The sequence below is a fragment of the Dasypus novemcinctus genome, chromosome 18 (genome assembly GCF_030445035.2).
Source record: "Dasypus novemcinctus isolate mDasNov1 chromosome 18, mDasNov1.1.hap2, whole genome shotgun sequence".
NCBI lineage: Eukaryota > Metazoa > Chordata > Mammalia > Cingulata > Dasypodidae > Dasypus > Dasypus novemcinctus.
Genome location: NC_080690.1, coordinates 60,124,495 through 60,152,388, shown reverse-complemented (window position 1 = coordinate 60,152,388; position 27,894 = coordinate 60,124,495).

The window sequence follows — 27,894 nt, the reverse complement described above, 5'->3', positions numbered from 1 at the left end:
CATAGGAGGAAAGTCACAAAGGTAAATTACCGTTTTCATCCCATCTTATCAAGGGTACATACTGACTTTGTACCCTTGATGCTGACTTTGATCATGGCTGAGGTAGTGTTTGTCAGGTTTATCTACTTCCTTGTTTTTCCCTAACAAACCTGGAAAAATATAATGGAATTTTAAAAACTAGGCCAATGTCACTCATAAACACAGAGAGAAATTTTCCAATAAAATATTAAGAAATTGAACACAGCAGCATTTTAAAATCACTTAAAACAAACAATAGGAATTGCTTTCAGAAGTACAAAAATATCTCAACGTTAGAAAATTTGCCAGTGTGTTTCAGCACATTCACAAGGTAAAGGAGGAGCAATATTTGATCATCTCAAAAGATGTGGAAAATTAATTTTAGAGGATTTAACTCACATTCCTAATTTTTTCAAAGAAGTGCAAAAAAAAAAAAACATTTGAAAAGTAATCCCTGTGTGATAAAGACTTTCCTATGTGAGGTAAAATACCCAGCAGCCATAAATAAAATGTTAAATAAATTTGAACCCCATTCAAAGTAAATATTTCTGCCCAGCATTATGTTCCATAGATAAAGTCGAGACAATTCAGGGGGAGAAAAATGCAACACAAATAACAGTCAAAGGTCCAAGACCTTACAATAAAAAAAAAAAAAAAAAAAATGTTGCCAACTAATGAGAGAGACCAAAAATTCTACCATCCCTCTCTCTTTTTTTCAGCTTCCTCCAGCTATAGGGGCAGGGAACTGGAGCACAAATTCACCATTCCTTAAAAGTTGTAAGAGAGAGAGAAGACAGAGAGGATAGTCAGAATCCTAAACCATCTTAACCACAGATCCCAGAATAGGGAGAAGTGCACACGAAACAATCAAAATTATACCAGACAAAATACAAGAAACAACAGTGTTTAGATCCTGAATATCAGGCAACAAAGAACAAAGATTTCTGAGAGAAGAACAAATGAGGTGAGTTCTGTAACTGCCCCAGTGGACTGCCTGAAGACTTTCCAGTATGCCACAAAGGGAGGGAGACCCAGGTGACACCAGCAGACTCTTAGTTGAGGAGATGGAGCTGACAGTCAAGAAAGACCAAAGTAGCTAGAATTCACAGGCTAGAGTGCTAGAACTGCACAGAAAGCAAACCTGGGGATCTGCAGAGGTTCCCTCGACAGATACAGCAGAGCTCTGATTAGCACATGCCTATGACGAACCTGCCCAAGGCAGGGGAAGGAACCATCCTAAAGGATTAATGAGCAGTGAGTCATGCTCAGTCAGGGATGGGAATAGTTCTTGCTCCAACCAGCCAGATTAAAAATCTCGTAATTCATGGGGAATTAGGTAGGTTATTCAGGAAGGTCTTCCCACAGTAGTGGGGACTAATTAGCAGTAGACTGAGCACTACTCCAGCCTGCCTAAAAAAATAATTAAAGCAAACCCCAAAAAGCTAAAATTGTTTTTCTCAAGTAATTTAACTGCATACCTGATCAAATATGAAAATATTTATAGGAGTACAAAAATCTCCAGCATCCAAAAAGGTAAAATTCACAATTATTGGCATCCAATTAAAGATTACCAGGCATGCAAAGAGGCATGAAAACATAACCCATAATGAGAATAATCAATAATCAAAAGCATACAGAACTGACACAGATGTTAGAATAAACAGACAATAACATTAAAAGTTATTGTACTATATTCCATATGTTCAAAAAAGGTTACGTGGAGGCATAGAAGATATTAAAAACAAACAAATTAAACTACTAGAGATAATAACCAGAATATCTTAATGACAAATACACTGAATGAGGTTAATGGAAGTTAGGCATTGCAGATGATAAGATTAGTAAACTTGAAGACACAGCAATAGAAACTGTAATAAGTTTCTTTTGCAGCTATAACAAATTACCACAGTTTAGGATCTCAAAGCAACATAATTTTATTATCTTATAGTTTTGTAGGTCAGAAGTCTGACATGAGACTCATGAAGCTAAAACCAGGGTGTTAGCAGTGCTGTATTCCTTTCTGGAAGCTCTAGGGGAGAATTCATTTCTTGCCTTTTCTAGATTTTAGGAAAACCCACATTCCCTGGCTCCTGGCCTCCTTCCTCCATCTTCAAAGCCAGCAACATTGCATCTCTCTGACCATTCTTCTACTATCCCATCTCCCTCTGTCCACATCTGGGAAACATTCTGCTTTTAAGAGCCCATGTAATGGGAGCGGAGGTGGCTCAAGCAATTAATTACGTACCTCCCTCCCACATGGGAGGCCCCAGGTCTGGTTCCTGGTGTCTCCTAAAAGGAAGAAGAGCACACAATGAACAGACAGCAAGCACAAACAATGAGGGAGTGGGGAGAAATAAATAAATAAAATAAATAAATCTAAAAAAAAAAAGAACCCAGAACCCATATAATAATATTGGGCCCACGCAAATAATCCAGAATAACCCTCACATCTTAAAGTCCTTAATCACATCTGCAAAGTCACTTTTGCCATATAAGGTAAAACAGGTTTGATGGATTAGGAAGTAGACATCTTAGGGGGGTGGGGGCATTATTCTACCTATCACACTATCTACATAAAACTTACAGGGGAGCAGATGTGGCTCAAGCGGCTGAGCACCTGCTTGCCACATGGGAGGTCCCCGGTTCAATCCCTGGTGCCTCCTAAAAATAAACAGCAAGCAAACAAACAAAAAAGCAACTCAGGGAGCCGATGTGGCTCAGTGGATGAATGCTTGTTCCCACGAACAAGGTCCCAGAGTCATTCCCTGGCTCTGGTACCTAAAAAAAAAGAGAGAAAAGATAACAAAAAAAAATATTGCGTGACTGAGCTGTGGGCCAACTTTAAGTAGCCTAATATCTGGGTAATTGGAGTCCCTGAAGAAGAGCAGAGAGAATTACAGAAAAAATATTTAAAGAAATAATGGCCCAATACTTTCCAAACATTGTGAAAACCATAAACCCACTGGTTTAAGATGCTGGATGAACTCCAAGTACAGGGGCCATGAAGGAAACCACACTAAAGCACATCATAATAAAGTTATTCAAAAGCAGTGATAAAGGGAAAATGTTTAAAGCAGCTGGAGAAAAGAAGGCATGTTACATACATAGAACAAAGTTAAGGACGACAGGCTTCCGGCTGACCAGGATGGTTGTGTAAGACACTGTGGGATACCATTCCTCCTACAGAATCTTTGAACAACTGGAAAGAACTAGCAGAGCATTCTTCCTTAGAACTCTGAGAAACAATTAAAGGTTGCCAAATCAAGAAAATGCCTCTTTTAAAAATGGTAGTATAAGCTCGTGATGCCCTTGCTGGTCCCTCCCCAGTCTGTTCTCCTTTGGTGGGAATCTGGCCCTGTTCCAAAGGGAAGAGAGTGACCCCTAGGTGCATACTGTGGTGGCTGTATGTCAGTTTATTGGGTGGCAGCTTGGAAATATGTCTCTCATCTACTCTCCTAGAACTTGCCTGCAGGCAGAAGCAGCTTGCAGACAACCAACGTAATATAAGAAACCATTAAGTAAAAGTAGCCTGGAGCAAAGGATTACTGTTTTAAGACATATAATAGAGTATCCAGGAGGGAAGAAAGATGATTTCTTAGGGAGTAGAGGGGTCATTCTAATTCCTGTAAAGGGGAATTCTTGGTCACTATAAAGCACAAGCCAAAGTCAAAAAACAGGTTCAGAAAAGACACAGAGAATCCTGCACTTCACATTTGCCTTGGGCTGATCTTGATAGGAGAGCTAAACTGTGAAGGAGAGTACCAGTCAATGCAGAGCCAATTCGCAAAGACTATGAAAGGTGTTTTTGGCATTTGTTTGTTTGTATTTGTTAGCTCCTGGCACTCAAGGGAATCTCTGTCATATCATTAGCTGAATATAAATTTAAGGAACAGCTCAGAGACTAAATCCCATAGTTAACACTTTAAAATATTAATATGCACAGTGTGCAACAAAAGATTACAACAAAGAAACAGGAAATGATTGCCCATCTAAGGGGACAAGATAAAATTCCAGAAACCATCAATGAAGAAGACCAGACTTTAGACATACTGGACAAAGATTTTTAAAATGATTCTCAGTATGCTCCAGGAGATAAAGGAAAACATGGAGGATCACTCACAGCCAAAGCTGAAGACAAAACCCCTAAGAGGCTGGGCCCATGGAGCACCTCAAGAGTGAAGAGATGAGCCCTATGCCTGATTGCTCACAGCTGAGCTCCAGGAGATAGTAGATTTTGGAGGGGAAGGCAGGGATCTTGGCAGAGATCAGCCACCATCTTGCCTCATCATGTGGCAGGACTCCAGGATCACCAGCAGCTGACTTCAGTGAAAAAGCATCTCTGATGGTACCTTGATTTGGATATTTTCACAGCTTTGGAACAGTAAGCTTTTACCCTAATAAATGTCCCATTAGAAAAGCCAACTCATTTCATTGCTTTAGAAGTTCTGTGGCAAACTAAGACAAAAGGGGACAGCCAAGCTCCTGTAAACAGAGGAACTCCAAAACAACTAACAAGCAAAAGCCCAGAAAAGACAGTGACCCAATAAGACAGGGAAAGCCCTACACAGTGCATTTGCCTTGAGCAAATCTTCCTGATAGAAGGGCTAAAATTCAAGAAAATCTGTCTCATCACCAGCTAGTTACAAAACCAAGAAACAGGAACCCCAGGGAGTAAATCCAAGGGTTATCATTATAAAAATACTATAATTTACAATGTGCAACAAAAGAGTACAAGACAAACAAAGAAATAGGAAATGATGGCTGATCCAAATGAAGAGGATAAAAATATGGAGAACACCAACAAATAAGTTAAGAATGTAGACATACCAAACAAAGCCTTTTAAAAAAATGATCTTAAAAGTGCTTAAGGGGATGAAGGAAAGTACAAAGAATTGCAGAATATCAGTGGAAAAAAGAATGAGCAATATGAGGATCTAAGTAAAGAGACAGAACATTTTAAAAGGAACCAAACAGAACTACCAGAATTGAAGATGACAATAACTGAAATGAAAAGTGCCCAGGAGGGTTTCAGGAGCAGATGAGAGATAGCAAAAGAAAGAATCAGTGAACTTGAAGAAAAACACTTAAAACGAGTCTGGCTGAGGAGCAGAAAGAAAAAAGATATTTTAAAAGCAAAAATAGCCTAAGACAGCTATAGAACATCATCAAGCACACCAATATATATGTTATAGAAGGCCCAGAAGGAGAATAAAGTGAGAAAGGGGCCTAAGGAATAGTCAAATAATGACAGAGAACTTCCAACACATGGCAAAAGACATGAATATGTGCATCCAAGAAGCTTAGAGAGAACCAAAAAGGATAAACATGAAGAAAAATACACCCATTCATATATTGATTACACTATCAAATGCAAAGGACAAGGAGAGAATTCCATAAACTGCATGTTATATACAAGAGAATCCCAATAAGATTGAGTGCCAATTTCTCATCAGAAACCATGGAGCGAAGAAAGCAGTTGGTTGAAATATTTAAAGTATTGAAGGAAAACAATTGCCAGCAGTTTGATATGGTTATGGATTCCAAAAATAGATATTGGATTATGTTTATAATCTGGTCTGTACCTGGGCATGATTAGGTTATGATTAGGGCTTTGATTGGGCTACGTCATTAGGGCGTGGGGACTCACAGATAAAAGGCATGGTCAAGGACAGAGTTGAGGGTTTCTGATGTTGGAGTTTGATGCTGAAGTCTTAAGCTGGAGCCCAGGAAGTAAGCACACAGAGGAAAGAGAAGCACCCCCCAGGAAGAGAGGACCTGAGCCAGGAGAAGAACATAGAGGAATAGAGACAGCTCCTTAGATACGGCAGAAACCCCAGGGAGAGAGACAGAGCCATTTACCTGATAGTGTACAGCTGACCTTGTGGAGAAAACAGAGTAACTGAGCCCAGAGGAACCCAGGAAGCCTGAACCCTGGCAGACATCAGCAGCCATCTTGCTCCAACACGTGAAAACCGATTCTGGTGAGGGAAGTAACTTACACTTTATGGCTGGTAACTGTAAGCTCCTACCCCAAATAAATACCCTTTATAAAAACTAATCAATTTCTGGTATTTTGCATTAGCACCCCTTTGGCTGACTAATATACCAGCCAAGAATTTTACATCTGTCAAGACTCTTTTTCAAAAATGGGGCTGGGGGGAAGCAGATGTGGCTGGGAAACAAATGTGGCTCAATTGATAGCGTTTCTGCCTACCATATGGGAGGACCCAGGTTCGATCTCTGGGGCCTCCTGTTGAAAAAGAAGAAAAAGCGTGCCTGCGTGGCAAGCCAGTGCCCACACAAGTGCCCACGTGGAGTAGTGCCTGTGCAAGTGCCTGCATGGTGAGTGCAAGTGCCCACACAAGTGAGTCACATAGCAAGATGTTGACGCATCAAAAGAGAGACAAGGGGAGAGTCCAGGTGAAGCACAGCAGAGACCAGGAACTGAGGTGGCGCAATTTACAGGGAACTTCTCTCCACAGCAGAGGTCTCCAGGATTGAATCCACGTGAATCCTAGAGGAGAGAAAATGAGAAGACAACACAGAGAGCAAAAACACAGGGTAGGAGGAGGGGAAGGGGGGAAAATAAATAAATAAATCATTTAAAAATTAGACAAGACCAGAGGCCTAACTCGGCATCTGACCAGTGCCTGGGCTGCCCTACAGGATTATCAAGAAACCCAGCATTTGCTGGCAGAACCAGTTCCCAGTATTAAAGTAGAAACACATGAGAGCAACACCCGTTAAATTGCTGGCCCCAAGTTTCCCCCTTTGAGGGAGGGACTTTTAAACTTGAACAATTCCTTCCAGAAGAATACCCAATGCACCCCCTAAAGTACATTTCATGACTAAAATTTATCACCCGAATGTAGATAAGTTGGGAAGAATATGTTTAGATATCTTGAAAGATAAATGGTCCCCAGTCCTGCAGATCCACACAGGTCTGCTATCGACCCAGGCTTTGTTAAGTACTCCCAATCTAAATGATCCATTAGCGAATGATGTAGCGGAGCACTGGAAGACAAACGAAGCCCAAGCCATGGAAACAGCTAGAGCCTGGGCTAGGCTATTGCCAGGAACAATATTTAAATCGATCTAATCATCATGTGTGCATCTCTTGTTCTGCCAAGACTTCTTCCTTTTTTGTTTACATTTAATGGACACGGTCTTAGAAACATTACAGAATAAAAGCCCAGACATGTTCAGTCCTTTGGTGATTAATTTAATGCACATTAGTAAATCTATGTCTTGTCCTGATTCACTGTTGTAAAGCATGAGCAGAGGCTAGAAGTATCATCTGGATTGTTGCAAAATGTTTAAAAACAGTGGCCCCTCTCCTGCTTTTTATTCAGTTCTCCCATCATGGTTTAAGTATAAAAGCACTGGGAATGAAGGTAGTTGTCAGGGTTAGCTGCAGGGGTGTGGGTGTTTTTATTTTATTTTTATTTTTGAGGAGGGAGGTAGTTTTATTTTAGTTTTACGAGCCCTCCCTTTTATGGCAATCTAATTAAATGCATTGGTTAAAACAAGTTGTTCTTTAGAATATACCCTCTAGCCAAGTCTAACTTTAGAAGCTGTAGATGAACAAGCTTGACTGAACCAAAATGGGAACGTTAAACAAACGTCACAGCCATCACTAATAACATTGTGACTTTGCTGTGAAGTATAGAGTCCTACCTTCAAAACAAAACCTTGTGACTATTTTGTATGGCTTATCTGGAAACTTCTGTAAATCTTATGTTTTATTAAAATATTTTTTGTTATTCTGCTTTGCCTTTAACAGTTTATTTTACTTTGTTTATTTCATTTTTCCAATGTGACAATCATATTTAAAAATTAAAACACCGATGGAAAAAATAAATAAAATAAAATAAAATGGGGATGGGGAGGAAGCAGATGTGGCTTAACCACTTGGGTGCCCATCTACACATATGGGAGGTCCCGGGTTGGTTAGAAAGAAAGCTGCACCTGTAAGAAAACAAAAGCTCACCCGATTGTGGAGGAGAAAAGAATTTTATTAAGGATCTTGCAAGAACAGGCTCACAACCTGGATAAAATGGCCGGGGTACCAAACAACAAGAAACAATGATATTTATACCCTAAACCTAACACACAGGTCCCTCCCCTGTTCCCCATTGACTGGCCTCAGGGGTTAAAGCCCATCGAGATGTCCCACTCAGTTCTTTGGTTCAGCGCTCAGTTGCTCCCTTCACTCCGGCTGGCTGGGTGGCTTGGTGCTGCTTTCACTCCTGGTGCGCTTTTCAAATTTGGCCCCATCCCCATTTCTCACCATTGGCCCTTCTCGCTTTGACCCCTCCCCTAGCACTCACCATTGGCCGCCCCTCATTTTGGCGCCACTTTTCAAATTCCTGGTGGGCCAAAGCAGCTAGAACCCCTTTCCCTCCCTCCTCCATCGGTAGAGCGGGCTCTGGCTTCCCCTTTGTGAAAACGAAACTTAACCCTTTCCTACAGGTTCAGTTCCCGGTTCCTCCTAAAAGAAGATGAGCAGATGCCGCCTCCCACCACAGCAGAGCTAGACTCTGCTTCCCCTGCAAGGAGCTAGCCTCTGCCCCCACCACCACAAGCCAGCAGACGCCATAGCCCACGGGGCGTGGATGTGGCCCAGTCAGCTGACACTCACCTCTCATGGGAAGCCCCAAGTTCAGTTCCTGGTGCCTCCTGGAGAAGGCGAGCAGCAAGATGAATGAACCATCTGGGGAAAGGGGGTTAAATAAAGAAAATAAAGTAAATTTTAAAATCTTAAAAAATAATGAGGGAGAGATTAAGACGTTCGAAGATAAACAAAAGCTGAAAGAGTACATCACCACTAGGCCTGCCCTACAAGCAATGCTAAACGGAGTTCCTTAGACTGAAATGGAAGACAGTAGACGATTCAAAACAGCATAGATAAAAACCTACAGTAAAGGTAACCATTTAGGTAATTATAAATGCCAGTAGTGGCCGTTTGAAATCATTTTATGAATACCAGAAAGAGAAATATGTTTGTGGGCTGGTCCACTCCTGTGGGTGTGAGGCCTCTTTTCAACTGGACTACCTCATTGAGGTGTGACTCTGGTTGTTGAATCTCCTCCCTCTTGCTGGGTCCGATAAAAAATGGAGACACACTGTAAGAGAGAGCTCCGCCATCTTTTATCCTGCTATGTGACAGAAAGGAGAGGCTCAAGCAAGCAGCTGAGGCACCAGGGAGAGATGAACCATTTGCGTGATAGCTTGCAACTAAAATTGGGAAGAGAGTGGAAGGGCCAAGCCTGAGAGAAGAGGCCCAGTAAGAGATAAGCCCTACACCTGGTCGTCCTCCACTGAGCTCCAGGAGACAGTATTGCCCAGCAGGGAAAGCACAGACCAGGCAGAGATCAGTGACCATCTTGCTTCACCACATAGCAACCTGCCAGGATCGATAGCAGGTGACTTTGGAGAGAAAGCACCTCTTGCAGTGCCTTGAGTTGGACTTTTCACAGCCTTGGAATTGTAAGCTTTTACCCCAAATAAATACCCTTTATAAAATCCAGCACAATTGGAGAGGATGTGGAGGAATGGGAACACTCGTCCACTCCTGGTGGGAATGCAGAAGGATCCAGCCATTCTGGAGGACAGTTTGGTGGTTTCTCAAAAAACTAGCTACAGATTTGCCATATGACCCAGTAATTCCACTGCTGCGTATATGCCCAGAGAACTGAAAACAAGGACACAAACTGATATATACACACCAATGTTCATAGCAGCAGTATTCACTATCGCCGAAAGTTGATATTTCCTTCCTTCTGGTATTTTGGGGTTTAGTTGGTCTTCTTTTCTAATTCTTCTAGTTTTGAGGTTAGGCCTCTGATTTGAAGTCTTTCTTCTTTTTTAATGTGAGCATTAAGGGTTACAAATTTACCTCTAAGCACTGCCTTTGCTGCGTCTCATAAAGGTTTTTTTTGGGCTGGGGGGGAGGTACTGTGGATTGAACCCAGGACCTCATAGCTGGGAAGCAGGCACTCAGCCACTGAGTTACATCTGCTCCCCATCTTATAAGTTTTTATATGTTGTATTTTCATTTTCATTCACCACAAGATAGTTCCTAATTTTGCTTCTGATTTCCTTTTTAACCCATTGATTGCTTAAGAGTATGTTGTTTAATTTCCACAAATTTGTGAATTTTCCCTTTCTTCCTTTCATTGATTTCTAGCTTTGTTTCACTGTGGTCAGAGAATATCCATTGTATGATTACAGTGTTTTTTAATTTATTGATACTTTGTTTTGTGACCCAACATATGGTCTATACTGGAGAATGATCCATGTGCACTCCAGAAGAATGTGTATTCTGTTTTTGTTGGATGCAGTGTTTTAAACATATCTTTCAGTTCTAGTTGGTTTAGTGTATTATTCAAGTCCTATACTTTTATTAGATGATTAGGTGAGATTTATCCCTGGGATACAAGGTTGGTTCAACATAAAATCAATTAATGTAATATACCACATTAACAGAACGAAGGAAAAAATGCATGATTATCTCAGTTGACACAGAAAAGGCATTTGACAAAATACAGTATACTTTCTTGATTTAAATAAACAACATTTAGAACACTAGGAATAGAAGGAAACTTCCTCGGAATGATAAAGGACAAATATGAAAAGCCGACAGCTAATATCTTAATGGTGAAAGACCGAAAACTTTTCCTGTAAGATCAGAAACAAGACAAGGATACCCATTCTCACTACTGCTATTCAACATTGTACTGGAAGTTCTTCCCAGAGCAATTAGGCAAGGAAAAATAATTAAAAGGCATCCAAATTGGAAAAGAAGTATAACTTTCCCTATTTGCAGATGTGATCCTAAATACAGAAAATCCTGACAAATTTACAACGAAGCTTCTAAAGCTAATAAATAAATTCAGCAAAGTGTCAGGGTACAAGATCAACACCAAAAAATTGATAGCATTTCTATACACAAGCAATGAACAATCAGAAGAAGAAATGAAGAAAAAATGCCTTTCACAATAGCAATTAAAATAATTAAATATCTAGGAGAAAATCCAACCAAGGATATAAAGGACTTATATACAGAAAACTACAAAACATTGCTAAAAGAAATCAAAGAGTAACTAAATAAATGGAAGGATATTCTGTGTTCATGGATTAGAAGACTAAATATCAACAAGATGTCAATACTAGGAAACAGATGTGGCTCAACCAATTGGGCTCCCATCTACCATATAGGAGGACCAGAGTTTGATGCTCAGGGCCTCCTGGGCTCACCCGTTTGGCGAGCTGGCCCACATGAAGTGCCAGCCCATGCAGGAATGCCGCCCCATGCAGGATTGCCGCCCTGCATGGGAAAGCTACCCCGCGCAGGAGTGCCAGCTGACGCAGAGAGCTGGTGCAGCAAGATGATGCAACAAAAGACACAGGAGAGAAAATAAGAAGATGTAGCAGAACAGGGAGATGAAGTGGTGCAAGAGAGTAATCACCTCTCTCCACTCCAGAAGGTCCCAGGATTGATTCCCAGAGCTGCCTAATGAGAATACAAGCAGACACAGAAGAACACACAGCAAATGGACACAGAGAATAGACAATGGAGGGAACGGGGGTTGAAATTAATAAATTTTTTAAAAGATGTCAATGCTACGCAAAGCAATTTATAGAGTCAATGCAATCTCAATAAAAATTTTAACAATCTTCTTTGAAGAAATGGAAAAGCCAATCACCAAGTTTATATGGAAGGGTAAGGGCCCCAAATAACTAAACCCATCTTGAGAAAGAGGAATGAAGTTGGAGGACTCACATTTCCCGATCTTAAAACGTATTCAAAAGTGATAGTAATCATAACAGCATAGTACTAGCACAAGGACAGACGTATAGACCAATTGAATAGAATTGAGAGTTCAGAAATCAATCCTTATATTTATGACCAACTGATTTTTTTAAATTTAAAGATACATTTTGTTATTAAGCTCTTGCACCTGAACAAAATTCAGATATTGCTTTGACTAAGGAAATACAGTTTGTTTTCTTTTCTATTCCAAACAGATACAGTTATAATTACTAAACTTTGGGTATATACATAGGAAAAAAGTTACTAAAAAATTATTCAATGACTCAGGAAGCCTCAGGATCAAGGGCATGATGCTTTAATGACATCAGATGAAAAGTATACTCCAGTCAAGAGCATCATAACTTCAACTATAACTGACTTTGCACTTTTTAGTAGAAAAAAAATGTGATATTCATTAATTTAAGGTTTTTACTTTTCCTTTAGTCTTAAAAATTCCTTTTTTTTTAGAATCCCCAACAGATTTATGAATCATAGGTCATTTTATAGTCTTTTCTCATATTTTACATTATTACTTACACGTGTAGATAACTATATATTAACTGCCTTTAATAAACATGGAACTATCTAAAAATATTTTGGAATAAGGACAATGCATCGCTGTCATATGGGACTTTGTAAACAATCTTAGTTGAGTTAAGAACATAGTTGTTTTTTTCATTCCCCCCTCTCCCCTTGCAGCTTTTTGCATGCTGTCTGCTCTCTGTGTCCATTTGTTGTACGTACTTCTGCATCTTTATTTATTTATTTATTTCCCCTCCCCCCTTGCAGCTTGCTTGCTGCCTGCTCTCTGTGTCCATATGCTGTGGGGTCTTCTGTGTTCTCCCTTGTCTCCCTACTTTTTTTGATGCATCACCTTGCTGAGTTGGCTCTCTGTAACAGCTGCAGGCCAGGCAGCACTCCACAGCATGTGGGCGAGCCTGCCTTCACAATGAGGCCCCAGGACATGAACCAAGGGCCTCCCATATGGTAGATGGGAGCTCATCTGATTGAGCCATAGCCACTTCCCAAGAACATAGTTTTAACAAATAATTCCTTATTTTGTCCAAAACAGCACAACAAAAACATCTCCAACAATACATACACCTATATATAAAATATAGACTACCTGCAATATTTTTCTTAAGCCAGTATATGCAAGAGAAAGTACTGTTGATGGGGCAAGAGGAACTCGATTTGGGAACTAAACTAATCATCCAGGCACTAACATTCAAAGACCAGGTAAACATGCATTTTAATCTGAAAAGCAGTATTAAAGAGAGTTCCAGTGAAGCTGGGATTTAGACTCTTTCCACTGCAGTCCTCCAGGCCTAGTTATTTTGTGCACAGCCTAACTCTTCTCAATCATGGTTCTTTGCCTTCTTTCAAAAATGAAAGAGGATTTGGAGCCAGTTGATTTTTTTTAATGATTTATTTTATTTATTTAATCCCCCACCACTTTTGCTTGCTGTCTGCTCTCCATGTCCATTCACTGTGCATTCTTTTGTGTCTGCTTGGCTCCCTTTGTTACATCATCTTGCTTTGCCAGCTCTTTGTGGCACAGGCTGCCAGCTCTCTGTGACATGGGCCAGCTTGCCTTCACCAGGAGGCCCCAGGAATCAAACCTGATGCCTCCCATATGGTACTCGGAGCCCAATCACTTGAGCCACATCCACTTCCCCCAACTGATTTTTGGCAAGGTGGCAAAGACTACTTGATAGGGAATGAATAGTCTATCCAACAAATAGTGCTGGGAAAACTGGATCTCCATTTGAAAAGGAAAAAGAAAAAAGAAAAAAAAGGAGGACCCCTACCTCACACCATATACAAAAATCAACTCAAAATGGCAAAGACCTAAATCCAAGAGCCAGAACTAGCAAACTCCTAAAAGAAAAAGTAGGGAAGCATCATCTTCAGGATCTTGTGTTAGGCAATGGTTTCTTAGACTTCACACCCAAAGCACAAGCAACAGAAAAAATAAATAGGACCAAATCAAGTTTTTAAAAACTCCTGGGGAAAGCAGATTTGGCTCAACTGGTAGAGTATCCACCTACCACATAGGAGGTTCAGGGTTCAAACCCAGGGCCTCCTGGCCCGTGTGGTGAGCTGGCCCACACACAGTGCTGACATGCACAAGGAGTGCCGTGCCATGCAGGAGTGTTCCCTGTGTAGGGGAGCCCCAAGTGCAAGGAGTGCACCTCGCAAGGAAAGCTGTCCCACATGAAAACAGTGCAACCTGTCCAGGAGTGATGCCGCACACATGGAGAGCTGACTCAGCAAGATGACACAACAAAAAGAGACACAGATTCCCAGTGCTGCTGACAAGAATGCAAGTGGGCACAGAAGAACACACAGTGAATGGACACAGAGAGCAGACAACGGGGGGGGGGGGGGGGGCGGCAGGGAAGAGGAGATAAATAAATTAAAAAATAAAAATAAACTTTTGGTCCTCAAAGGACTTTACCATGAAAGCGAAAATACAGCCTACATAATGGGAGAAAATATTTGGAAACCACATATCTGATAAAGGATTAATTTCTAGTATATAAAAAGAAATCCTTCAACTTAACCACAAAAGACAGACAACCCAATTTATAAATGGGCAAAAGACTTGAAAAGACATCTCTCCAAAGAAGATATACAAATGACCAGAAAGTACAGGAAAAGAACCTCAACATCATTAGCCATCAGATAAATGCAAATCAAAATCACAATGAGATACTCCTTCACACCCATTAGAATGGCTGTTACTTAAAAAAAAAAAAGGAAAATAAAGACTTCCTGGAATACAATGATTAGAGAAGTAGAAGGCTCACTTCTCTCCCCAAAAAAGAATTAAGAGAACAGGCAAAAACTGGCTGGAAAGATACAAACTATCCAAGATCACTCAAGAAAAAAATAGGTAACCTAAATAGCATGTGCTCACTGTCTCTCTCTTTCTCTATACATAAAGAAATTGAAATTGTAATTAAATACCTACCCACAAAGAAAGCCCCAGGCCCAGATAGCTTCACTGGTGAATTCACCAGACATGTAAGAAAGAAATAACACCAATTCTATGCAGAATTTTCAAAATGAAGAGGAAGAAACACCAACTTATTCTATGAGACCAACACTACAATAATACAAAAACCATAAAAGGATGTTACTAAAAAAGAAAACTACAGATCAATCTCTCTCCTGAACATAGATGCAAAAATTGTAAAAATCTTAGCAAATCAAATCTAACCATATATCAAAAGGGTAATCATGAGCAAGTGATGATTATTCCAGGAAACACAGGGTGGGTTTAACACTTAAAAAAAAAAATCAATGTAATTCAGCATGGTAGCAAACAAACATTAAAAAAACAACAACAACCATGTAGCAATAGAGGCATACAAAGCATTTGACAAAATTCAACATAGCTGTCTTTGTGGGTAGGTGTTTAATTACAATTTCTTTATGGAGAGACAGCGACTATATGAAGTGTCTGGGAGGGTGTGGAGGTACTGGAATTCTCATATGCTTCCAATGGGAGTGTAAAATTGTACAACCACTTTGGAAAACTATTTGGAAGTTTCTTAAAAAGTTAAATATACACCTATTGCATGATCCAGCTACTCCACTCCTAGGTATTTATCCAAGAAAAGGAAATATATGTCCGTACAATGACCTGTATTTGAATGTTCATAGCAGCTTTTTTGTAATTACCCCCAAACTGGAAAAAACCCAAATGAATATCAACAAGTGAATGGATAAACGAACTGTGGTACATTCATGCAATGGAACAATAATCAGCAATAAAAAGAAGGAACGACTGGGACATGCAACGACATGGATGAATCTCAACATAGAGACCCTGAGTGAGCCAAGCCAGCCGCCCCCACCCCCAAAAAAAGAATGTATAGTATTTTATTCCATTTATATAAAACTGTAGAAAATGCAAACTTATTTATTGTGACAGAAAGAGGCGTGGTTTCTTGGGGAAGGCGGAGTGGTCTGAGGAAACTTGGGAGTGATTGTCGTGATTGTGGTGAGGATTTACCAGGTGTTTATATATGTCAAAACTTTTCGAATTTTATAAGTATGGGTGATTGCTTTATGTCAAATATGGGCGCTAGAATAAAATGCCCTCAGATTTTCAAGTTAGAAGGGTCAGTAGGGGGATGTGGAGTCAGTGGGCTTTCCTTGACGGTCAGACTAGACCGTGCCTGGCTCCCCCTAGCGGCCGTCCCGGACACTGTGAGGAAGCCGATCCCAACCAGGGAAGCCGTGAGCGAAGACCGGGTCTCTGCCGAGAGGGCAGTCACGGTTCCCACGGTTCAGGTTTCTCCCTCCACCGTTTCAAAGTGGGGTGTGATTTTTAAGGAGAAAAGCAAAATCATTTGTTTTATAATTTCTAAAGTGGCACAAGTTTCGTAAGTGGCATAAGACAAACTCAGTCCGCACCTCCACGGGTGGGGAGTGGAGAGCTTTCATCCGGCCAGTCCTGGTGAAAATGGAAAGGTGGGGCAAGGTCAAGAGCCAGCTGCTTAGACAAACCAGTAAACTCAGTGTTTATGTGCTTATGTCTGAATCATGGATGCAAAAGTTCTGTAAGCCCTCTATTTGTATCTGTCTATATGTTTATGTGCGTGTAACATTTTCCTACCTCCAGATGTTTTTACCAAATTAATTTACAAAGTTCCTTAAAAGAGATCTATTCTAATTGGCTTAGAGATAAATAAGTACTTAAATAAATTAAATATTTTTAAAATCCCAGTAATTAAGGAATCCACACTTCTAACACTTGCAATGGTTTTTAAAAAGTATTCTTAAAACTAATCACCAAGTGTTTTAAAATTTCAAGTTCTTTATAAGAAGTTGTGAAAGTTTTTTTCTTTACCTTCTGAGTAATCTGTCAAGTCTTTGACACCTTGCCAAATATTCTGTGTCATATCAGAATAATATCCTGTACTTTATGTTTTTATCAGATCTTTTATTATGTAAGAGAACCAGGTCTTCTCACTTTTAAAAAGAGCTAAGTGGGGGAGTGGATGTGGCTCAAGTGATTGGGCTTCTCCTACCATATAGGAGGTCCAGGGTTCAATTCCCCGGGCCTGAAGGCAAGCTGGCCTGAGCGGAGCACTGGTCCATGCAGACAGCTGGTGCAGCAAGGTGATGCAACAAAAAGAGATACAGAGGAGAGACAATAAGAGATGCAGCAGACCAGGGAGCTGAGGTGACACAAGAGATTGAGCGCCTCTTCTACTCCGGAAGGTCCGAGGATTGGTTCCTGGTGCTGCCTAAAGAGAAGACAAGCAGACAAAGAAGAACACACAGCAAATGGATGCAGAGCAGAAGTGAGTGCAAACAACGGGGGGGAGGGGGTTAAATAAATTTTTAAAAATTTTTTAAATTATAAAAAAAAAAACTAAGCGAAGAGCATATGTGCCTCATGCACCTGAGTGCCTGCCTCCCTACATGGGAGATTCTGGGATTGGTTCCTAGTGCCTCCTAAAAAACAAGAAAACAAACAACAAGCAAACATGAAAAAACCAATTCAGGGGTGCCAATGTGGCTTAGTGGTTGAGTGCCAGCTTCCCCAGCCCCTCAAAAAGAAAAAAAGAAACTAAGATGGGCTTTTTGTTTGTTTGTTTACAATCATGCTACTTCCTCTCTCTTTTTTTTTTTTGCAGTTGAACTTTTTATTTAATAAAATCAGAATATGCACAGCTTCTCTTACTCTTAAAATCTTTGTCACTTTGGTTAAATAAGGAGCCAAGTATTGCTTCACAGTGACTTGTGATCCTATTTAACCAAGTGTTCAAAGCTGACAAATTCTATCATTTTATCTTTCCAAAATCAAGCCTTAAAGTGTAGCTTCTTGATTTCAAACCCTCTTTGGGATTTCCCAAAGGGCCCCTGGAAAATTGCAAAGGATATTTTCTTGAATAAAGAGAGGTACTTGAAGTAATTAGGTTTATTTTACATGTTATGACTTGCCTGGGAAGCACTGTCAAATCTGAAATGCTTACTCTTCCCTAGGTAAAAGGATAAAGTGTTATTAATATAAATATTTCAGAAATTATATTAAGTTCCTAGAGATTTGCCAATGCCTTCAAGGCATTGCTCTGTTGAGGATTGCTGTACCTGATATTAGACTCATAATTTCAGTTATTCTTTTAAAAATGTTACATGCCACAGAAACAACCAAATTTCCTTCTCAATTCCATTGTTTTTATAATGAACTCTCATCAGATCTTTCACTTTTGTAAAACAGCAATAAGTTAACCATGACCATTTTAAGTCTGTCATCTGTAGATTTTTTTGTTTGTTTGTTTTATTCTGATGCTTCCCTTGCAGTCAGCCACAGGCCAGAGTGCTTCAGCTTCAACAAAAAGGGACTCAGAGGCAGAGGCGACGATGCAGGAGGAAAGATGGAAAATGACCAGGCTGTTGAGGAGACCACTTTTGTTGTTGATGAAGTGAGCAACATTTGTAAAAGAGGCTACAGAAAGTGCCAACGGTGACTGCTTCTCACCCCAGCAAGGTGAATCAGTGGACCACAAATATTGTAGAACAAACTTAAAGTCAACTCACCAAGCTGGGAAAACCACTTAAATGCATGTGCTTGTGTAATTATGCAAAAGATTCGAGCTGGAGTACCCACGGCGAGTTCTTGCTTCTGCTGATGGAAGCTACACTGAGAGATGGGAGAATATGACCTCACTGCCTTGGACTGTTATTTTTAACTTCCCTGTCCAGCCTATGCATTTTCTCCTTTTGTTTTAACGTTTCTATTCCATCTGCCAACTCGGAATTTTTGTTCTGATTGTGTTTTTTGGTGGCACTCTCAAAATGCAGAGGAGAAAAACTTAAATGACTACACTGTTACAGGAATTGCACTCCATAAATCATATGATTCATTTATTACAGGTAGTCAGAAGCCTGAACTGCCAATTATCTTTGCTTTGAATATTTTTCAAGGGTGCTAAAGACAAAAGTCTGCTAGTGTGCAACTTTCTCCACTCCAAAATGATTCAAATATACTGATTTTCCACACTTTGCATTTTTGTTAGAATAATAAAGTATGCAAAATATTCTTTTAAAAGAGACCATCTCAGAGACCCATGAAAAGGACTGTGCCAAGTACTCCAGGGCACAGGCTTCTAATGACATTGCTTAAAGAATTTCGGGTCTTACATGGGTCTGAGTCAGGATTTCTAGGACTCTAGTGGAGAAGCTGATGGGTACAGGAGATTAATAACACAAGATTGAGTGGAACAAACATTTAATTAGGTAAGACTGAATGAACTGATGAATGATTATGGGTTTTTTGGGGACATTGCTGATGCTTTAATGTTCTCTTTTCTAGATATAAGGAATCCCTTTCTCTTTGCTATCTATAGCTATCTATCGCTCATAAAACATCTATCTTTTTTTGTTTGTCTGATCCCACCAGAATTTGGGAACTCTTATTAAACATTTTTATTTTCATGGCAATATAATTATTTACATAAGCACAGTAAGAATATGTCCTCCTAGTTATCAAGACATAATTGGAAACATTGGTTATATAACCAAGGAATGTATAACTGGAATGTCGTATTTGTGAAAGATGCTCATTTACTCCAATATGATAAGACACTTTTAAGGAACTAAGATTCCTTAAACCTCAGTGAATTTGAGGTAACACAAACCCTCTTGGAAAAAACAGCTTGGAAAAAACAGTTCCTCTTTAGAGCGTTCCCAGCCTTGTAGGGTGGAGTAAGGAAGGTAAATTCCTGGCAGGCATAGGAACCATATAAATCTTTGGGGACCTCAGGAAAGAGGAATTCGCCCAAATCTGTAGATTTCACAGTGGGTGAAATCTGGTGGTGAGTTCTTGGCTTGGCTCCTTTTCCTGGAGAGGCTTTTAAAAGTCCAATCTGAGATTCCTTATAAAAATTTCCAGCAAAGCAAACTTTAAAAGGCCTGTATGGTAAGTCACCATTCTTGCAGCACCTATGGGAGTAATCCAGCTAAATCTATTGATACCATTTTATGATCAAGAACACTCTTTCTTTGGGGTTATCTGATCAAAATGGAGGTGACCATATAGAAAAATTTTTGTGCTTCAATAGAAAAATAAAGTACACTCTTGGGGTTATCAAATTCTACTCCTGAGCATGGTCTTGGAGCTATTTTGTACCCTTTGTTAACTGCCAATAACTGCATGGTTTGTTACTACCTGTAAATTGGTCTGGATCCTATCCTCTTGCACACATTGTCAACCCTCACCAAACTTTCAATTCTTCCTGTTTCCTTGTCAGCTAAAACCCTCCAAACTGAAGTTTCCAACTTTTCTCCCATCCTCCTGACTTGGCATCACTGAGAACTAAAACCTGACCACCTTATGCTTATCTGAACCCTAGGTTGCCTTGTAGCTGGCTTTCTGCCCAGGAGCTGAAGAAGCACTGTGAGCTAAAGTCAGAGGTATATATACCTGGAAGGACACATCACTGCAGCAGCCAGGCCTGGGCTGGGTTTCCCTCTGATGAGCCACTGACTAAGGAAGTCTGGCATCCCTCTTTTAACATGCCTGACTCTAAAACAACTGACCTTTACCACCGCGTCTCAGCAGATGGTTCAACTGATTTTGTAGGAACAACACCAACAAGATTTTAGGTTTGGAGAGTGGGAGAAAGTGGCAGGAATGGATGTGTCAAGGCCACTTAGGAGTTAACTGCAATAGTCCAGACAGGAGATGGTGGTGGTACTGATGGACATGGAGAGAAAAAGACACCCAAGTGATAAAATCCACAAGAACTGGACATTCATTGGATGTGGAAGAAGGTGAGGGAGAGGGAAGTATCAAGGACATGTCCTGGGCTTCTGTCATAAAGAATGGATGATTCTATGAATTGGGGTTGGAGGAGGAGCTGAATTGGAGTGGAGGGGTCTTTTAAGGTATCTATAAGAAATCCAAGTGATAATGCTGAGTTGGCAGTTGCATATTATATATGTCTGCAGCTTGAAAAAAAGATCTGTGGTGGATATATAAATTAGGGACTTTCTTCAATTTTTGTGGTACGTAGGGCAAGGGGAATTGATGACATGACCTTGAGGGAGAGAATGTGGACGGAGAGAATGGTGCGCTCAAGAGAAGACCAAAGAACTCTGACCCATAACAACTGAGCAGAGGAGAAGCCCCCAAAAGGAAGAGAAGGGATAGCCAGAGAAGTGAAAGATATATCTGATAAGTGTAGGGTCACAGAAGTCAAAGAGGAGCATGTTTCCTGAAGGATAGAGCAGTGAACTGGGTAGAAAGCGTTGGGAGATTGAGATGAAGACCAAAACTGTCCAATAAATTTAGCAATTGTGGTGATCTCACTTGGCAAGCAACATTTTGTTTGTGTGGTAGGGGCAAAAACAGGATTGTGATGGGATGAGCAATGAATTTGAGGTAACAAATAGAGATTGTGTAAAGATGAGAAAGAATAGAGATAGGTGAGTAGTAGGGCTACTAAATGAGGATATGTTAATGGAAAAGGATGAAGCATAGATGAGAAGGCAGGAAATGGTGGGATGGAGCCTTTGAAAATACCAGAGGAAATGAAGAGCACAGTTGGAAGGATATTTGTCAATACGGAGGTCCAATGTTGAGGGCAGCCTCAACTGATGGCTTCTCTTTTCTTTGCCAAGAGCAAGGCAAGATCAAATATTGATTGAGACTGGTGTGGAAAGTTTGGAGATTGGAAGTAAGAAAATGATGGAATAATCATCCGGAGTAGTTGATCATCCAAAGAGGGTATAACTAGAATGAAGAACTAAAGAACCTCCAAGAAGTATGTAGTTTCTTAGAGAATTAAGTCCTATACATACACTCACCCAACTTTCATCTTGGGGATCTTTGGTCTAAGAATATCTTCAAGGTCTCAGCAATATCTCAGATCACTCTTCCCCACCCCTTCTTTCAACTAAAACCATTCATTGTCTGTGGCAGGACACACTTATCCAGCAATATTCCTGTGATACCAGTGCCCTAAATATGATGTTATTCCCCCTTTGAAAGTTTTAAAAGAGTTTTCACAGCAGATAAAGACAGTATGATTCACAAAGTCATAGAATTTGGAGGATATTATGGCAGTTTGACCTCTGAAATCAGATAGACTTGATTTGAGCTTGGTCTGCCACACACTAGCTATGGATTGTTGGGTGAACCAGTTGATCACTCAAAGACCATATTTGTTTATATGTATAATGGGTACATAGCATATTGGGATGTTGTTGGGGTTTTTTTGTATATTGGGTTTTATGTAGATTAAATGAAAGCATGCATGGAAAGTAGGTGAAAAATCTCCCAGGTGATTCTGAACAGTGTCCTTTTGTCCTTGATCAGGAACCTCTGCTCCTCTCCATCGTCCCATCTCATCAAATGGCATCACCATCCTCCAATTGTTCATGTCAAAACCAAGGAGTCGGGGAAGTGGATGTGGCTCAAGCAATTGGGCTCCTGCCTACCATACAGGAGGTCCCTGATTTGGTTCCCAATGCCTCCTAAAGAAGACAACAAGTTGGCGCAACAGGCAGGCACAGCTAGCTGGTGCAACAAGATGACGCAACAAGAGACACGAAGGAAAACATAATGAAAGACATAATAAAACAGGGAGCAGAGGTGGCTCAAGCAATTAAGTGCTTCCCTCCCACATCGAAGGTCCTGAGTTTGGCTCCTGGTGCTTCCGAAGGAAACAAGGAAGACAGACACAGCAAGTGCAAACAATAAGTGGGTGGAGAAAAATAAATAAATAAAATAAATCGTTTTAAAAAAACTTCCAAGGAGCCACCTGTGGTCTCTCTCCTTCTCTCACCCCCCCCCCCACATTCCATTCCTCAGTAAGCTCAGTGGACCTATCTCCAGAACCTCCTAATTCATTCATTTTCCTCTATCCTCATGGTTATAAAACAAATGCAAGCCACTCACCCTTGGATATCCACTTTAGACTCTGGGCTGGTCTTCCAAACTTAAAATCCCTCAGTAGCTTCTCTTCACACATTAAATAAAACCCAAGGTATCTGCCCCTGTCTATGAGGCTTTGTCTCCTCCCTCTTTTTCTTTCTCTCTCTCGCCTCCTGGTACACCAGTCTCCTTACTGTTCCTCAAACGTGCCACACATGCTCCCACCATGAGATATTTGTTCTGACTGTTCTCTTTGCCCGGTATCTCTTCCCACTCCCATCCATCATCACACATTCAGCTCCTTTGTGTCATTTAGGTCTCGATTTAAACGTTATTTCCAAAGGAAGGCCTTCCACAAATACCCGAATCTCTAAGAATTACCAACTCACACTTCTTCCTGTGCTTGGGGAATATTAATGAATGATGGGAGACCATGAGAACAGACATGTCTCAGCTCTCTATCCGTCCCCAGCAGGGTTCCAGACATGTGGATGAGGCTGTCTTAGATCTCCAGCTGACCCACCAAATGAATATAGTCACATGAGTAAGCTCAGGCAAAACTAGCAGAATTGTGATTGTTGTTTTAAGCCACTAAACTTTGAGGTGATGTTGGGCTTTATAGGAATGGGAAAGAGGGAATAGAGAAAGAGGGAAGTGTTTGGTACCTACTAAAAATGCATAGGCATCAAAGTATGAAAATTTCAAAATGAAAATTAACAGTCATAATTTTAAATCTTAAAATTTAATAGGTTAATAAAAACAAAGAAAAAAAGAAAAAGAACCAAAAAACAAACAAAAAACTTAACAGGTTGGACACTCAACTTGACCTGTAGATGCATCTTTCACTGAAATGATTTTTATCTAAGTATATTTAATACATTTGCTTTGATGTGGGATGGGGCTTGTACAGACAGATAAGTAAGGTTATGCTATAGTTACAAATTAACTCTGAAATTCCAGGTCCTTTTTATAATGAAGGTTTATCTCTTGCTCAAGCAGCATGTTCCACAGGCAGTGAGCTCTGTCCTACACAGTCCCTCAGGGACACAGGCCAACAGAGACTCCAATATCCAATACCTGTGACAAGACCTTCTGACCTGCATTGCTTCCAGGGATGCCACAGGGGGCAAGAAAGAAGATGGAGATTTCACATATGCTCTTTATTTCCTCCGTCAAGAATGACACATATCACTTCTTCCCACATCCTATTTGCCAGAACTAGTCACATGTTCCCAATCTTACTACAGTGGAATATGGGGAATCTTCTCATGGGACTGAGAAGGAAACAATAATTGGGCAAATTCCCCCTAGTGTGGGACATGATTCCCAGGGATGAGCCTCCCTGGTGCTGAGGGATTACTACCAAGTACCAGCTGATGATGTAATTAGAAAATGACCTTGAATAAAAGGGTCAACTCGGACCAGCAGAATATCTCAATCTACATATAATACCAGGAGTTAAAAATGCTTTTTGACCTGAATAAAAGGGGGAAATGGAAAGGACAAATGAGTTTATATGGCGATGAGTCTCCAAAAAGAGCAGGGAGGTTATCAGAGGGATTGCCCTTATGCACACCTGAGCAGAGTCCCAGAGACAGATAAAGTAGATACAACCCCAGGTATTAGTTCTTCTGAGGGCTACAGAGACCCACAGGTTCTATGGTCATGGCAGATGGAGTTCATTGCCATCTCAGTTGGCCCTATTTTGGAGTTTGTGTTTCTGTGTGATGGAGCTGGACTCAGATGTGATCTTTGTCCACAAGTCTCTCCTGTAACTTTTACTGGAACTGTAGTTGTTGCTGGGGTTTAATGTATACCCAGGGGATCTGGATCCCTGGAGTGACAATATGATAGCCAGGCCCTGAGCCTCAACAGACTTGCAACTCCTACACTCTGGTTTATTGGACTTACCCCACTCATCTAATATGGAAGTGAAGAAGGTCAACCACCACACCAGGGAGCCAAGACTGCCTGCAACTGAAAGCAGGAGAATCGCATCCAGCATCCATGTGGAATCCAAGCCCCCTCTTGATATAGATGTGGAGTGGACACAACCATTCTAAGGTCCACAGGATGGAGGAATAGAGTATGGATTAGAGTGGACTTACTGATACTCTATTCATGAACTATTGTGATTAGTAATCGATGAAAATGTGGCATTGGTGTGGAGAAAGTGGCCATGGTGGCTGCTGGGGGTAGGGAGTGGGAGGAAGAGATGTGATGTGGGGGCATTTTTGGGACTTGGAGTTGTCCTGGGTGGTGCTGCAGGGACAGTTACCAGACATTGTATGTCCTCCCATGGCCCACTGGGTGGACTGTGGGAGAGTGTGGGCTATGATGTGGACCATTTTTTAAAAAGATTTAGTTATTTATTTATTTCTCTCCCCTCCCCTGTTGTCTGTTCTCTGTGTCTATTTGCTGCATCTTCTTTGTCCACTTCTGTTGTCAGCAGCATGGGAAACTATGTTTCTATTTGTGGCGTCATCTTGTTGTGTCAGTTCTCCATGTGTGCAGCACCATTCCTGGGCAGGCTGCACTTTCTTGCACACTGGGCAGCTCTCCTTACAGGGTGCACTCCTTGCATGTGGGGCTCCCTACGCGGGGGACACCCCTGCGTGGCAGGGCACTCCTTGCACGCATCAGCACTGTGCATGGGCCAGATCCACACGGGTCAAGGAGGCCCAGGGTTTGAACTGTGGACCTCCCACGTGGTAGAAGGACACTCTAACCACTGGGCCAAGTCCGCCGCCTGATGTGGACCATTGACCATGAGGTGCAGCAGTGCTCAGAGATGTATTCACCAAATGCAATGAATATCTCGTGATGATTGAGGAGGTTGTTGTTATGGGGGGAGAAGTGGGGGGAAGGGGGATGGGGGGTATATGGGGACTGAGGGCAAGCATGCAAAAGTTTGGCTCTCAGAACTGGCCGCCTCCGAGGTCTGAGGCACGAAATACGCCTCCCTTGGTTGGCCCCTTGGGACGAGGTATGCACCTACGCCTCCCCGCAGGGGAAACTCGCGCAAGCCCCCTCACACCACCTCCGTCTGGGCCAATCTCAGGGCCTCCTACCTCGTAAAGACACGCCTGCTCTCTTCCACCTATCAGCGAGCTATCCAGCTCAGCCCTCTCAAATTTAAGCTCTCCCTAGTAACTACTGACCAGCCTAGTAGACAGGTTCTGCTTCTATGCCCTTATAAGGTAACAACAGCTAATCTAGCCTATCAGAACCCAATCACCCTCCACCAATCCCCTCTCTTCATACTCTATAAAACTGCTTGTACTTCCTCAATAAAGTAGACCTGCGCCATCCGCCTCGTCTCCGCAGTTGTCCTTCGAGTCACTGTGCGCCCTCTCACGCCTGAGAGGCGTGAGCCCCCTGTCTAGAGAAGCGGGGGCTCCTCGCCTCAGGGGACCTCATATTTTTTTAATGTAACATTAAAAAATAAATAAAGACCAAAAAATAATTAGGCAAAGCAAGTGCAATTTCTATCACAGGACCACCAAAATGAGAGTGAAGGTCTTAAAATGGGCTTGATGGTTCCTTCATTCTTTTTTTTTTTTAATGATTTATTTTATTTCTGCCCTCCCCAACTCCCCCCATTGTCTGCTCTCTGTGTCCATTTGCTGTGTGTTCTTTGTCTGCTTGCATTGTTGTCAGCAGCACCAGGAATCTGTGTCTCTTTTTGTTGTGTCATCTTGCTGTGTCAGCTCTCCCTGTGTGTAGCACCACGCCTGGGCTGGCTGCACTTTTTTCGTGGGGGTAGCACTCCTTGAGGGGCACACTACTTACATGTGGGGCTCCCCTAAGTGGGGGACACCCCTACCTAGCACGGCACTCCTTGTGCACGTCAGCACTGCACGTGGGCCAGCTCACCATATGGGTCAGAAGACCCTGGGTTTGAACCCTGGACCTCCTATGTGGTAGGCGGATGCTCTATCAGTTGAGCTAAATCCACTTCCCTGCTGTGTGTTCTTCTGTTTCTGCTTGTATTCTCATTAGGCAGCTCTAGGAGCTGATCCTGGGAACTACTAGGGTGGGAAAGAGGCGATTACTCTCTTGCGCCACCTCAACTCCTTGTTCTGCTACATCTTCTTATTTTCTCTCCTCTGTGTCTCTTGTTGTGTCATATTGCTGTGCCGGCTCTTAGCATTGGCTGGCACTCCTGTGTGGGGCAGTTTTCCCATGCTGAGTGGCATTCCCACACAGGGTGGCACTCCCACGCAGGGCAGCATTCCCACATGGGCCAGCACTCTGCATGGGCCAGCTCACTGAGTGGGCCAACTTGCCGTGTGGACCAGGTTGCCCTCACCGGGAGGTCCTGGACCTCCTATATGTTAGGTGGGAGCGCAATTGGTTGAGCCACATCCATTTCCTGGTACCTTCATTCTTTATTCTCCTTGTTTGACACAATTTTGATTCAGAATAAATAATCCAGAGTCCTGGGGGGGGTGGGAAACATGGACACCAATAATCACCCTATGGACTCTGGGTTCTCCAATATTCCAGCTAAGTTCAACACATGCAGACCCATTTCTCTTAGTGAAAGGGCTTCTCTAACTCTGGGGATAATAGGATTTAGGAATTCCCCCTCCCAAGAGAGTGTCTGGGCCAAAGCTTTCCCATTGCCCCCAACAGAAACCCTGTACTCGTTATGCATTAGCACCCCATCATAATGCTTTTTTGAAGAAACCACTAGAAGACAAACTCCAGTCAATCAGGAAATGGTTGAGGAAACTTCAACAAAAGGACTGGCAAACTAGCAACGGGCAATGAGCTGTGAATCTACTGACTAGTGGAACCACAGGAGTGGAGATTAAAGTGACACATCTGATTGTATTCATAAGTTGGAAGTGGGAGGGTAAAGAAGATTGGAAGTAGAGTGAGTTTACTAATTACTCATATGTAATCAAAGTCAAGGATATCATTTAAAGTTAACATATTAAATAGTACAAATAAAAGCTTTTTGATGAGAATAAGGTTATATTAGTCAGCCAAAGGGGTGCTGATGCAAAATACCAGAAATTGGTTGGTTTGGGGGTTTGTTTTTTTAAGATTTATTTTATTTATTTATCCCCGCCCCCTGCTGTTGGCTTGCTGTCTGCTCTCTGTGACCATTCACTGCGCAGGCTGTCCGTTCTCTGCGGGCACAGGCCGCCAG